The following is a 14,595-nucleotide window of genomic DNA, read 5'->3' as shown; positions in this document are numbered from 1 at the left end:
CAGCCATGGCCAAAATTGACTTGTGTAAGTCAACACAATTTGAAAATGTGCACGCCATTCCTCTCACTCACATACCTTCAGCTCACTGGCCGACTACCGCAGACCACTGCGTCGGCGGTTGTCGCCGATGACGGTGGTGACCTAAACTACAATTGCAACGACCATTAGACGCGCAAGGCTGCACTAGAGATGGATATGAGGGTGATTTGATGAAATTGTTCCAGTGTAAACCAAATCGAAGGAAATCTTGGAAGAACCTTAAGTTATCATTCTCAAATTAAATGGAATCTAAAGCGAATTGGCCTCTACCACCATGGGGCTTGAACTCATATCCCTAGACTATACGTTTTGGTGACTTGAAAACGTGAAAAAAGCCAAGATAGGAAATTTACTTACCTGAGAAGGAGACCGGAAAATTTGACAGATGCGTTTTTTATTTCACAATTCATGCTCTTCTCTTCTTCCTCTCTTCTTCTTCTTCTTCTTCTTCTTCTTTCTTCTGGAAATTAGGAACGATGAATTGTGAGTGATGAGGTCAAGCTCAAGAAATTTGAAGCTTCAATGTGAAGCTTCAATGGCTTAGGAGAAATGAGAGCTCTGAGTGAGTGGTGAGGGAGAGATTGTTGCAAAATGAGAGTGAGTTTGTAGGCAATGCAAAAGTGATTGAGTGATGGTGATGAAGCTGTTTAAATAGAAGTGAGGTTTGGAGTTTGGTTAGGCTTGGAATTAGGTTAAGGTTTTGTTAGAGGAGGCTTGAAGTTAGTTAGCATTGGCTCACTGAGTTAGTAGTTAACTCAGTTAGTTGGGAATGACTCAGTTAGTTAGGAATGGTTATGTTAGTTGGTGAATGAGTGAAACTGAAACTGGCTACTGCAGGTTATCACTTAAATGGATTTGTTGTAGTGGCTGGAGTCATGACCTGTTGAACAAGTTTTCCCTTAGTTAGCTTGGGTTAGTGAATTGAATTATCGTGAGTGTTATGTTATTGGTTTAGTTGTTATACATTGCATGGTTTTATCATTGCTCTTATTTACCATGGATTGGGATGTCTGAAATCAAATTCGACATGAAACCTGTCACGAACTGTAATCGAAATATGGTTGTTATCAATGTCATGTGTATGGATTGTTGAAAAATCTATTAGAGCTACTATGGGAATGCACATGAGTGTCGTTTGAATGACTTAGATTATGGTGATTTGCTAGGTCTTTGATGATAGAAATGTTAGTTGGATTATTGGATTTTATTGTGCAAAATGTTGTGTAGTTTGAAATGGCCATGTGAAGGTTTGACATGTCATGTATGCTGCAGGTTTTGCTCATCTATTAAGTTGTTATGGTATCATTGTTGCAGGGCAATTATGGGGGTAGGAAGTGCCAAGTGAATGCTCACAATTGGTCATTGCAGGTGGTGTTTGGATTGGAATCATGTGGAGTTAGATTGGTGACCTATTGAACCTGTTGTAGGTGGTGTTTTAATGTTCTCAATGTGGTAGTTTGTAGGTTTAGGTTGATGATTAGCTTGTCATTCAGTTGGCTCAAGTTTTGCATCAAGCTGCTACTCTGCCCAAATTTCCCATGCTTGCTAACTTTGCCATGAAGGTATGAATGTTGTTGTCATGTGTTGATGCTTTAAAAGGTCGCAGGTTGGCTCATGAGCTTTGTTGCCATTGCTTTGCATTAATTGCTTGACATGCTATGATGATAGCACTTTGTGGTTTGTGCATGCTATTGTTTCCTTGGTTGGTAAAGTTGTTCTCCAGGTAAGCTCGTGGATTAAATGCATTATGAATGGACCTTGTTAACCTTTTGCCAATTTAACTGTGATGTGGTATTTCTGTAGTTTTATGGTGCAATGTTTAGCTGCATTGATGTTACTGTTTGGCTAATGGTATGCATGATATTGTTGTGGCATGGAGCTGGCATGATGACATTGTAGGTCAGTGGTGTGTTGTTGTAGGATCACCCAGTATGCATGTAATTATGTTTTCTACTGATCCATATAATGGTCATGTTGCAGGACTGCCTTGTTTGGCTGGAATTTGAAATAGGTCTGTGGTATACTGACATGATGCAGTCCAGTTGTGGCTTTAGTTTCATGGAAAGTGGTTATGTTGTGCTGCAAAGAAATCTCATGGTCTTGTTGTTGTAGAACTGCTTGGCATTGCTAGGTCTAGTGTGCGAAGCATATTGTGGATTTACATGATTCTGCTATAGGATAATAAGGAATGGCCTGCTGCTTGTGATGTATTGCAGGTTTTGTTTTTGTTGGTCCATCATTATGCTGCTCATGGTATGCATTGCTTGATGATGCACATTACTTTCATGGCCTGTATTCTGCAACATGGAGTCATTATCTTAATTTGAATGTATTGCAAACTTCATGGTTGCATGTTTCTGTCTTGGTTTTTCAGCAAGACAATCCATCTTCTAGCTTGGTTCATCTTGTGTGCAACATGGTATGGAATGTAGCATTCCTGTTTGTAGTATCATGATCAAAATGGAATGGTGTCTTAATGTGTGAAGTTGTTAGGTTGGTTGTAAAGGGTATGCTACAAAGTCATGTTTAGATGATGGTTGGTGGACACTTATGCTAGGGCAGTGGTATATTTATGCATTTATTGAACACATGTCTTGCTTCTGTTTGAAAATCAAGGGCAGTTGTAGTGATAAATTCATGACCATTAAGCTATGTTTAAACCTAACGTCAATAAAACTAGAGTCGCCGCCGCGCTTTTATTGTTTCTAAAGGAAAAGGGAAAAGTACGAACAAAACCCCAAAGATAAGAAGTTTTCAAATCAAAACTAATAAAATTCCAGAGATTACAGGTAAGGGGGTTGATTACACAGAGGGAAGGTGTTAGCACCCGAGGTGTCCTAGGTACTCTTAGGGAGCCCTTTTTTATGTGCGCATGTGTTTTGGTATGAAATGATGTTTGCAATAAATAGAGTGTGGGGATGAGAAAAGAATTCATTAGTTATATTTTTGTGTTTGACAAGACCTTCGGACTTGTGCTTACGTACCAACATAAAAATGAGGGATCAAAACCTCATAGTTCGTGGTATCAATTTCAAAGCGAGTTGATTGCTTTTAACGAAAATTTAAATTTTAAAGAGGCAAAAAGGGCCTAAAAGAGTGTGCATGAGTGTTAATTCTTTTTGTCTTTTGAAATTTTAAGTCAATATGGCTAAGTTCATTTACAAGTTTGATTTAAGAAAAGAGTTTAAAAATGCAATGGCATAAGGCTAAAGTTTCTAATTTGCAATAAAGTCTAAGTTTAGAAATCACAAGCAAAGAAGGTTTTTGAAAAGGGGGAGAGATTTGAAATTTAAGAAATGGGAGGAGATGAAGAGACTAATCCTAAGCAAAAATTTAAAAGTTAAGAGTTGAAAAAGATTTGACCAATGAGATGTAATCCAATAGACAAGAATGTCATATAGAAACCCACTTTTCCGTTGGACTTTAGAATCAAGCAATATCAATAAACAAGTAGCAATATGAGGAGCAAGGCATCAAATAAAGATAGTCACATCCAAGCTAGCAACTTCACAGTCTTCTTCTTGATCTTCCCATGTATCAGATGACATACTCCTTAAATGGCTCAGAATAAGGCATTAGACACAGGTTCAAAGTAACATTTACATCAAGACCATGTAGCAGATGGACTCAAAAGGATCTTAATATTTGCATCAGATGAAAGCTCACTTCACAATGACTTGGTTTCAGAGATGTTGGCATTGGCCAAGTCCTTTTGCATAGGGAATGTTGCCTAATTCAAAGTCCAAGGCTCAGATTACATCCAACAGTCCACACAAACATTTTTTAGGGTTTTTAGTTGTTTATTAGGTATTTTAAGGTCCTAAGACCACAAACACAAACACGATACTCAAACAAATATATACAATCACAATATATGGCTCAAGTGAGCAAAGTGAAAATGGCATAAACATAAACAAGTTAAATGATATGTAAAATGGCAAAGGGAATGGTAAATGACTTAAATTTAAATAACATAAAGTAAATGACTTGAAATTAAAAGCAATAATAATAAAAATTAGTCAAATGTTAGTTGATTAGAAGTTAGTGGAGTTTTGCTTTTCAATTGATTAAGTCATTCTTTGGAGAACACTCAACCCTCTATTCACAAGCATGGATCCTTGAACCAAGACATCTTCCAAAGGAAGGAAAAAAGGCCAAGTTTCCACATAATACCATGAAAGGGGGGAGACTTACAATCTCACTTACTAGAATGTTATGCCTTTTGGGTCAAAATTTAGTGTTATGTTAAGCAATCGTAATTGGACTTATGTAGAAGTCACAACTATCTGAGATCGGACAATAAATTTTTTGGTGTTAATGCATGTTAGAGATATGGTATAATGAATCATACTCCTAAAACATACCACACACAATAAGAAAATAATCAAAGGGGTGAACCTAATCTCATCCATACTTGTATTGGTTCATCTAACATGAAGTTATTGATGAACCAATTAGCTTTAGGATATTGAGATTTCATTGGTCAATGAGAGGAATGGGATAGGAGGGGATTGAAGATGAAGAGGGAGAGGAGATGAGACAAACACAAATTGGTGATGGGAGGAATTTTGTCAAATTAAAATCATTCATTCATTTTGGAAGATGAAATGTACATTTCATCAATCCCCTAAATCCAATTATTTTAATCCAACAAAAGTCAAATCAACTTTAACCAAGGCCCAAACACATAGTCAAACTTCACAAGTCAATAAAAATGACTCAACATAATTTCTACACAATTAATCAATTAAAAATCAAATTAAAATGCATTTAAATTAAATTATGTTTGATCAAAAATCTAAAACCTCTTCAAAACACCAAATAAATGGCCAAGAGATTTATCATAGGTCAAACAAGGTCAAAGGACCTTGGACAAAAAAATTCACAATTTTTGAAACGTCATAAATATTTTTAAACAATTAAAAATATGCATAAAAACAATTAATTCATGAAAAATATCAAAATTAATCCAAAAAATAATTTTAATTCAGAAAATGAAAGAGGAAAATATTTTAATTTTTTTGGTGAAAGTCCCATATTTTTTTGATTAAAAATGAAATTAACATGAATTAATTAAAAATAAGCAATTAAATGAAATATTCAGAAATTCAAAAAAAGGAGAGCCATCTGATCTCCCTCATTAATTGAGGTAGTAGATCAGATGGATGGAAACGCGCGTTCCACGTGCGCTTTAGTCAACTATTCCACACATGTGGTAATCAAAAGCAACACATGAGATTAGAACAAATCAGTTGGATCCTATGGCTGATATGCATGACAATACATTACCGGAGCTAGGGCTCTGGTCTTCTTCTCCGATGGACCTCACCGGACTGGTCCACCATCAACCATCACCAAAATGAAAAAGCAAGACATGGATTTAAAGAAAAAATACCCAGGAGCTCGAATCTGGACTCAATTTTGTCCAATTCCAAGTATATAAAAAGATACAGGGATTTGAATTTTGAGGATCATGAACTAAGTTGCTTCAATTTGACCTCAAAGCAACTCAATCTTCTTGCCTACATTGATAGGACTTCAGACAACCAAAAATCAACAAGAATGGTGGAGAATTGTGGGAGAATCGAAGAGATGGAAATTCTAAAAAATCACCTTCAATGGAGCTTCAGATAGGCACGATCTTGCTTTCAATTATGCTTGGCCTTGCTTCAGATGCTTGATGGAAGTGAAATGGATCAAGAAGAGGGATGGACTCTTGGAGTTTCAGTCTCAAAACAGATGAAGAATTCAAACTCGATTTTCAAAGAAAATCCTCAAGTTTATCCTTTAATGGTGAGGGTTTATGGTTGCAGGTTCAAAGCTTGGGCATAGGGTCCTTAATTCTGAGCAATGATGGTCTTATTTATAGGCCATGAGATTGATTTTCACACACTTCCAATTTTGGCAAATTTTGAAATTCTCCCTTACATAGATGCATGTGTGCATAAGGCCCATGAGATGATGTGATCTGATCTAAAATTCAATGTGCATCATGCTGAAATCATGTTAGAAGTCCATGCAAATGTGTATGAAAAATGGAAGTTGAAATTATCCAAATGGTCCTTTAACTTACACCCATGAAGAAGTCCCTCATACTTTGGCCAAATGAGATGATTTTGGACTTTTTAAAAAGGTGAGATCAAGGGGAACAACTTTCATGTTTAAGACTTTTTCATTTGAAGCTTTGATCATGATGAATTTTGAGGTGGAAGTTTGGGAAATCAAACATATTTGAAAATTTTCTAAGTCCCAAGTCAAATGTTCACTTCTTCCACCTTGAATAACGTTTTCTATGGACTTCAAATGAGAATAGTTTCTTCATAAAAGTTGTATCTATTTCAAACATCTTAAATTTGGTCATAAATTTGGCCTCTTTTGGATTTGGCATGAAGTAGTTATGCATTTTAGAAGTTGAGGAAAATCACTTGTTCAATGGTATTGGCCCAAAATGACCTATAATGTTTCCTCTTGGCACATGAATTTGAAAGTTGAATTATCACTTACTCAAAACATAAAATTTGAAGTATACATCTTGAATTTGATCATTAAATTTTAATGGCTTTCATATCATAAAAAATGAGCAAGTTATGGTCTTGGGAAGTTGACCTCTAAACTAGGGTTCAGACAAAATGACCTATAATATTTCACCATAAAAAATGACTTTCCAAGAAAAACTTGCTCTTGACTTCAACATTAAAGTTGTTTATAATTTCACTTAGAGTAACGTTTCGCTTGGAATCATTTTCATATGACAAATATTGTAGGAGATAGGGTCTAGGGAACCCCGATTTTGATCAGTTGACTTTCTCTGGTCAACCACCATGAACCAACTTGCTAGCTTGACAATCTCTTGACTTTTGGGACTCATGGAGGATCACATATTCATAAGATAATGTAATGTGAAGTATCCCTTGAAATATTTGATTAATTGTTGAAGAAACCTATTGAAGAAGTCACACAAGATACCCAGATGAACTAGGGTTTCCAAGGCAAACAAACTCCAAACTCTTGATGATTTCTTGATCAAAATAACATGTGAAGAATATGGGGATCCATATATGATACTTAGAGCCAATGTGAACCATTTCTTGATTGAGCTCATTATATTGAGGGTCTCAAACCCTAGATATAAGCTTGACAGAGCATAGGTGAGCACACACACTGCCTACAAAAACAACAAACTATACATTGACATATTTTTGGTATTTTGGTTAGTAAATAATAAAAAATGAAGTATGATACAATCAAATGTACTTGGTGATCTCTCCCAAAGCAAACCCAATGAATAAGGGGTAAGGAGAATGCCAAGTTGTGATCCCAATGCTAATGCATATGATGAGATATCATGAAGGGTCTTAGGGTCAAAATTGGGGTCTTACAGCAGTGTACCAACTTGTTTTTGTTTGTAGTTCATGGCAATGTGCTAACTGGTTTTGCAGGTTGTTACTGCTTGTTAATGCCCTGAATGTTACTCCAAGGTACATGGTTGCAGCTGATCATGGTATGTTGTAGGATTGCTGAAATTCTGGTATCAGATATAAGATGTCGAAGGTAATGTTACGACACTGATATCTACTAATACACAATGGATAAAATAAACAGAATGGTAAAGCGAATAACACAAGCAATTGTTAACCCAGTTCGGTGCAACTCACCTACGTCTGGGGGCTACCAAGCCAGGAAGGAAATTCACTATAATAGAATTAGTTCAAAGACTATCAGTACACTTCACCAAGTTACAGTCTTTCTCACCTAATCTCTACCCGTGCAATTTCTACCTAAGCACTCTTAGATATGAGAACCCACTCACTTCCCTTACAATCACACACCCGTGATTTTAAACAACAATCCCTTGTGAAAAGAAAATACTTTTCAATTACAAACTCTTGATTTTACTTCACAGTTTCAATCAAGAAGACACACTCTTGATCTTGCTTCAAAGCTTTGATCAAGAAGACAAATCAGTCCAATTCAATCATCAATGGATGACTTGAATGACCTACAGACACAAACCCTAGCTATCTCTCTAAATTTTGCTCAGTATTTGATGAGGACATAATCCAAGACATAAATGATACAATGCAAGGCTTAGGAGGTCCTATGACAAGGGCACGTGCAAGAAGAGTCAATGATGCTTTAGTTCACTTCATGATCAAGTCAATAGAATGCATGGGCCAGATTGAAGAAAAAGAGCCCAAGTTTATTCTTATCATCCAAGCATGTGATAAAAGGCCCAATAATGCATAAATAAATAAAAATAAAGGAAATATCAATAACCACACTATAATGGACGAAAATTACAAGAGAAGTGGTAAATAAAGAATTGTCATTATTTTGCCCTTTCAAAAACCCCACTATCTCTTCTTTATTTTGCACTTTCTTTGTAATAACTCAATCCACTATCATGATAATTAGTGGTTGAAACCCTTTTGTTTTCTTAGGAGTTATTTTTTTATCTTAAGCCATTCCTATATAAAGGGGGCATGTATCTTCTTTTTAGATCAATGAATTTTGGCAAGTTTACACATTGTGTAAGTGAGAGTATTTGCTCTTAGGTTCTGGATTGGACCAAAATTGATCTTATCAAGAAATCCTTTTCTTGTGGTGATCCTCATCCATAGGCTTATCATTCTCTCTTGGATTAGAAAGAGTGTGGCGCCCCTTCTACTTAATTCCATTTCTTATTTCTCCTTTATTTCATATCAGTCTCGTTTATTTTATATGCATGTATCAAATTATGTCGTTCTTTAAATTATAAGGCAAATTACTTCCTCTGAGTCACAAAAGAATTAATATTCCAAAAGTTAACAAAGTTGTTTCAGGAATTTTGAAGGAAATGCATAAGTCTCAAAGGTTAGTTGATATCAAGTGGTATCAGAGCATATTCCAAAAAAAAAAAGGCCAAAATGTGGTAAATCGTCTATATTCTTTGTTCTTCATTATTATCCATTTATCATTATAAAAAAAATCGAAAAAAAAAGAGTTATAAGAAGAAAAAAAAATATAAAAAAAGGATCTCATTGTTAAAGATTGTGATTCAAAAAAAAAAAAAAAAAAAAAAAAAAGAAAAGTTCTATTTTTTTTTTCTTGCCACACTCTTAAAATTCTCCTTGTTTCCTTTGTTTTAGAGTCTCTTTTTTTTGTTTGCTGTTTTTTGTGTGTTGATTATCATCTGAAATTGAATTCTTTGTGTTGATTCATTTTGGTTTCTCTAAAGAACTAAAAGAGCAAATTGAGTGGTAAAAGGCAGAGTGTTTTTATTAGAAAAAAAAAAGCCAAAAGAAAATAAAAATTGAGTAAAACACGAGTGATTGAGTGTAAACACGTGAGTAGAGTGGTAAGGTCCATTTTTAAACACTTGTTCCTAATTTCACAAATATTTCACAATTATGTTTAGTCCACCTTCACCTAGAACAGCAGCTTTAACTGTTCAGATCGCAGCCATGCGTGACAATTTTGAAAGATTGTTAAGAGAACAAGGTGAACAACTTCAACAAAGAATTGATGAGTTGGAAAGGAGGCCCCAAAATTCTAATGATGGTAGTGGCGATGAGGAGGAAAGAAGACGTAGAAGGAGACAAAGGGGAGATAATTTGAGGGGCATAAAAATTAAAGTTCCAACTTTTGTTGGGAAGAGTGATCCGGAGGCATATCTAGAATGGGAGACTAAACTTGAACAAATTTTTAATTGTCACAATTATTCTAACCTTGAAAAAGTGCAGGTTGCTTCTATTGAGTTCAAGGAGTATGCTTTAGTTTGGTGGGATCAATTGACCAAAGATAGAAAGAGGTATGCAGAACGACCAATTGATACTTGGAAAGAGATGAAAAGAATCATGAGGAGAAGGTTTGTTCCTTCCTATTATCATAGGGAATTGCACAACAAATTGCAAAGGCTCACTCAAGGTTCTAAAAGTGTTGAAGAATATTTCAAGGAGATGGAAGTTCTCAAAATTAGAGTTAATGTAGAGGAGGACGATGAAGCAACTATGGCTAGGTTTCTCCATGGTCTAAATCATGACATTAGTGACATAGTGGAACTTCATCACTATGTTGAAATGGATGAATTGGTACACCAAGCTATCAAAGTGGAACAACAACTCAAAAGAAAGAGCCAAGCAAGGAGAAATTCCACCACTTTCAATTCTCAAAGTTGGAAGGACAAAACAAAGAAGGAAGGTGCTTCATCATCTAAGGAAGCCACGGTTGAAAACAAAGGTAAAACTATTACATCTTCTTCTTCAAGTGTTTCAACTAACAAAAGTGTTAAGTGTTTCAAGTGTCAAGGCCAAGGACATATTGCATCTCAATATCCAACAAAGAGAACTATGCTTATGGAAGAAAATGAAGAAATTGTTGAAGAGGAGGATGGTGATTATGATGAGGAGTTTGAAGAAGAAATACCTAGTGGAGATTTACTCATGGTGAGAAGAATGTTGGGAAGCCAAATAAATGAGGAGGATACAAGTCAAAGAGAAAACCTTTTTCATACAAGATGCTTTGTGCAAGGAAAGGTTTGTTCTTTAATAATTGATGGAGGAAGTTCTACAAATGTTGCAAGCACGCGTCTGGTTTCTAAACTAAAATTGGAAACAAAACCTCACCCTAAGCCTTACAAACTCCAATGGCTTAATGAAAGTGTAGAAATGCTTGTTAATAAACAAGTTGAGATTTGTTTTAAAATTGGAAAATATGAGGATGTAGTGTTGTGTGATGTAGTACCAATGGAAGCTAGTCATTTGTTATTAGGAAGGCCTTGGCAATTTGATAGAAAAGCCAATCATGATGGATACTCCAATAAGTACTCTTTTATGTATCATGATCAAAAGATCAATCTTGTACCGTTAAATCCTAGTGAGGTGAGAGAAGATCAAAGAAAAATGAGAGAAAAATATGATCAAGAAAGAAAAGAAAAAGAAAAAGAAAAAGAAAAAGAAAAAGAAAAAGAAAAAGAAAAAGAAAAAGAAAAGAATGAAAAGAAAAAGAATGATAAAAGAGAAAAGAAACAAAGTTTAATTGCAAAAAAAAGAGATGTGAAAGAAGCAATTGTGTCACACCAGCCTTTGTACTTGCTCTTTTGCAAGGAGGTGCCTTTGCTAACCACTATTTCTAATGAAAAAAATTGCCAAATTGTATTGAGTCTCTTTTGCAGGAATTTAAAGAATTGTTTCCGGAAGAGGTGCCAAGTGGTTTACCACCTATAAGAGGAATTGAACATCATATTGATCTCAATCCAGGAGCATCTTTGCCTAATAGGCCAGCATATAGAAGCAATCCACAACAAACTCAAGAGATACAAAGGCAAGTTGCTGAATTGATAAGTAAAGGATGGGTAAGAGAAAGTTTAAGTCCTTGTGATGTCCCTATTATTCTAGTCCCTAAAAAGGATGGTAGTTGGAGGATGTGCACTGATTGTAGGGCCATTAACAATATTACCATTAAATATAGGCATCCTATTCCTAGACTAGATGATTTGCTTGATGAATTGTGTGGTGCATGCTTATTTTCTAAAATTGATTTGAAAAGTGGATATCACCAAATTAGAATAAGGGAAGGGGATGAATGGAAAACTGCTTTTAAAACAAAATTTGGTTTGTATGAGTGGATGGTTATGCCTTTTGGATTAACTAATGCACCTAGTACTTTCATGAGACTAATGAACCATGTGTTAAGGGAGTTCTTGGGTAAGTTTGTTGTTGTGTATTTTGATGATATTTTGATTTATAGCAAGAACTTAGATGATCATTGCATTCATTTAAGGGCTGTTTTGCAAGTGCTAAGATATGAAAATTTGTATGTCAACCTAGAAAAATGTGTCTTTTGCACCGATCATGTGATTTTCTTAGGTTTCATTGTGAGCTCTAAAGGAGTCCACGTTGATGAGGAAAAGGTGAAAGCCATTCGAGAGTGGCCTCCTCCCAAAAATGTAAGTGAGGTAAGAAGCTTTCATGGTTTGGCTAGTTTTTATAGGAGGTTTGTGAAGGACTTTAGTACCTTGGCAGCACCCCTCAATGAAATTGTTAAAAAGGATGTTGGTTTTAAATGGGGTGAAAAACAAGAGCAAGCCTTTGCTGCCCTAAAGGAAAAGCTCACCCAAGCACCAGTTCTTGCATTGCCTAATTTTTCTAAATCTTTTGAAATTGAATGTGATGCATCTAATGTGGGAATTGGAGTTGTTTTGTTGCAGGAAGGTCATCCACTTGCTTATTTTAGTGAAAATCTAAAAGGGGCTGCCCTTAATTATTCTACATATGATAAGGAATTGTATTCCTTGGTGAGAGCTCTACAAACTTTGCAACATTACTTGCTGCCCAAAGAGTTTGTCATTCATAGTGATCACGAATCCTTGAAACATTTGAAGGGACAAGGTAAGTTGAATAAGAGGCATGCCAAGTGGGTTGAGTTTCTTGAACAATTTCCTTATGTAATCAAGCATAAGAAAGGTAAATCTAATGTTGTGGCAGATGCACTCTCAAGAAGACATGTCTTGCTTTCTGCTCTTGAAACAAAAGTTTTTGGTCTTGAGCATATTAAAGATTTGTATAAAAGTGACCTTGAATTTTCTTCAAAATTTTTAGCTTGTGAGCATACTGCCTTCAATGGGTATTTTAGGCACAATGGCTATTTATTTAAAGAAAAAAAATTATGTGTGCCTAAAGGTTCCATTAGAGAAGTACTTGTAAAAGAGGCACATGAGGGAGGACTAATGAGTCATTTTGGGGTTTCTAAAACTCTAGAATTCTTAAAAGAACATTTTCATTGGCCTCACATGAAAATTGATGTCCAAAAGCTTTGTGAAAGATGCATTGTGTGTAAAAAGGCTAAATCAAAAGTTATGCCTCATGGTTTGTATACTCCTTTGCCTGTACCTGAATTTCCTTGGATTGACATTTCCATGGACTTTGTTTTGGGGCTGCCTAGAACAAAGAATGGCAAAGATTCTATTTTTGTAGTTGTGGACAGGTTTTCAAAAATGGCACATTTTATTCCATGTAAAAAGGTGGATGATGCGTGTCATGTTGCTGATTTGTTCTTTAAGGAAGTGGTGCGCCTACATGGCTTACCAAGGAGCATTGTCTCTGATCGTGACTCCAAGTTCTTAAGCCATTTTTGGAGGACTTTGTGGGGAAAGGTGGGTACAAAGTTATTATTTTCCACTACTTGTCATCCCCAAACAGATGGACAAACTGAAGTAGTAAATATAACTCTTTCTACTCTTCTTAGGGTTGTTCTTAAAAAGAATTTAAAAATGTGGGAGGAATGGTTACCTCATGTAGAGTTTGCTTACAATAGGGTTGTCCATAGCACTACACAACATTCACCTTTCGAGATTGTGTATGGTTTTAATCCTTTAACACCTCTTGATTTGTTACCATTGCCTAACACATCTATTTTGAAGCATAAAGATGGGAAAGCTAAGGCTGAATTTGTGAGAAAATTGCATGAACAAGTAAAATTGCAAATTGAAAAGAAAAATAAAAGTTATGCAAAAAGTGCAAACAAAGGGCGAAAGAAAGTTATTTTTGAACCCGGGGATTGGGTTAGGATACATATGAGAAAAGAGAGATTCCCATCACAAAGGAAGTCCAAACTTCAACCTAGGGGAGATGGACCATTTCAAGTACTTTCAAGGATCAATGACAATGCCTACAAAATAGAACTTCCAGGTGAGTATGGGGTAAGTACTACTTTTAATGTGGCTGATTTATCTCCTTTTGATGTAGGTGATGATGGTCTAAATTCGAGGTCGAATTCTTTTCAAGAAGGAGGGAATGATGAGGACATAATCCAAGACATAAATGATACAATGCAAGGCTTAGGAGGTCCTATGACAAGGGCACGTGCAAGAAGAGTCAATGATGCTTTAGTTCACTTCATGATCAAGTCAATAGAATGCATGGGCCAGATTGAAGAAAAAGAGCCCAAGTTTATTCTTATCATCCAAGCATGTGATAAAAGGCCCAATAATGTATAAATAAATAAAAATAAAGGAAATACCAATAACCACACTATAATGGACGAAAATTACAAGAGAAGTGGTAAATAAAGAATTGCCATTATTTTGCCCTTTCAAAAACCCCACTATCTCTTCTTTATTTTGCACTTTCTTTGTAATAACTCAATCCACTATCATGATAATTAGTGGTTGAAACCCTTTTGTTTTCTTAGGAGTTATTTTTTTATCTTAAGCCATTCCTATATAAAGGAGGCATGTATCTTCTTTTTAGATCAATGAATTTTGGCAAGTTCACACATTGTGTAAGTGAAAGTATTTGCTCTTAGGTTCTGGATTGGACCAAAATTGATCTTATCAAGAAATCCTTTTCTTGTGGTGATCCTCATCCATAGGCTTATCATTCTCTCTTGGATTAGAAAGAGTGTGGCGCCCCTTCTACTTAATTCCATTTCTTATTTCTCCTTTATTTCATATCAGTCTCGTTTATTTTATATGCATGTATCAAATTATGTCGTTCTTTCAATTATAAGGCAAATTACTTCCTCTGAGTCACAAAAGAATTAATATTCCAAAAGTTAACAAAGTTGTTTCAGGAATTT

At 35.5% G+C, this 14,595-nt stretch overlaps 1 pseudogene; it reads left to right on the top strand.

The window, feature by feature from the left end:
* The first annotated feature begins 808 nt into the window (after nt 1-808).
* LOC127131317 (uncharacterized) lies at nt 809-14,014 on the top strand (annotated as a pseudogene).
* Nucleotides 14,015-14,595: the final 581 nt, after the last annotated feature.

The sequence above is a fragment of the Lathyrus oleraceus genome, chromosome 3, assembly GCF_024323335.1.
Source record: "Lathyrus oleraceus cultivar Zhongwan6 chromosome 3, CAAS_Psat_ZW6_1.0, whole genome shotgun sequence".
NCBI classification, from domain to species: Eukaryota; Viridiplantae; Streptophyta; class Magnoliopsida; order Fabales; family Fabaceae; genus Lathyrus; species Lathyrus oleraceus.
This window is presented reverse-complemented; position numbering and strand designations above follow the sequence as displayed.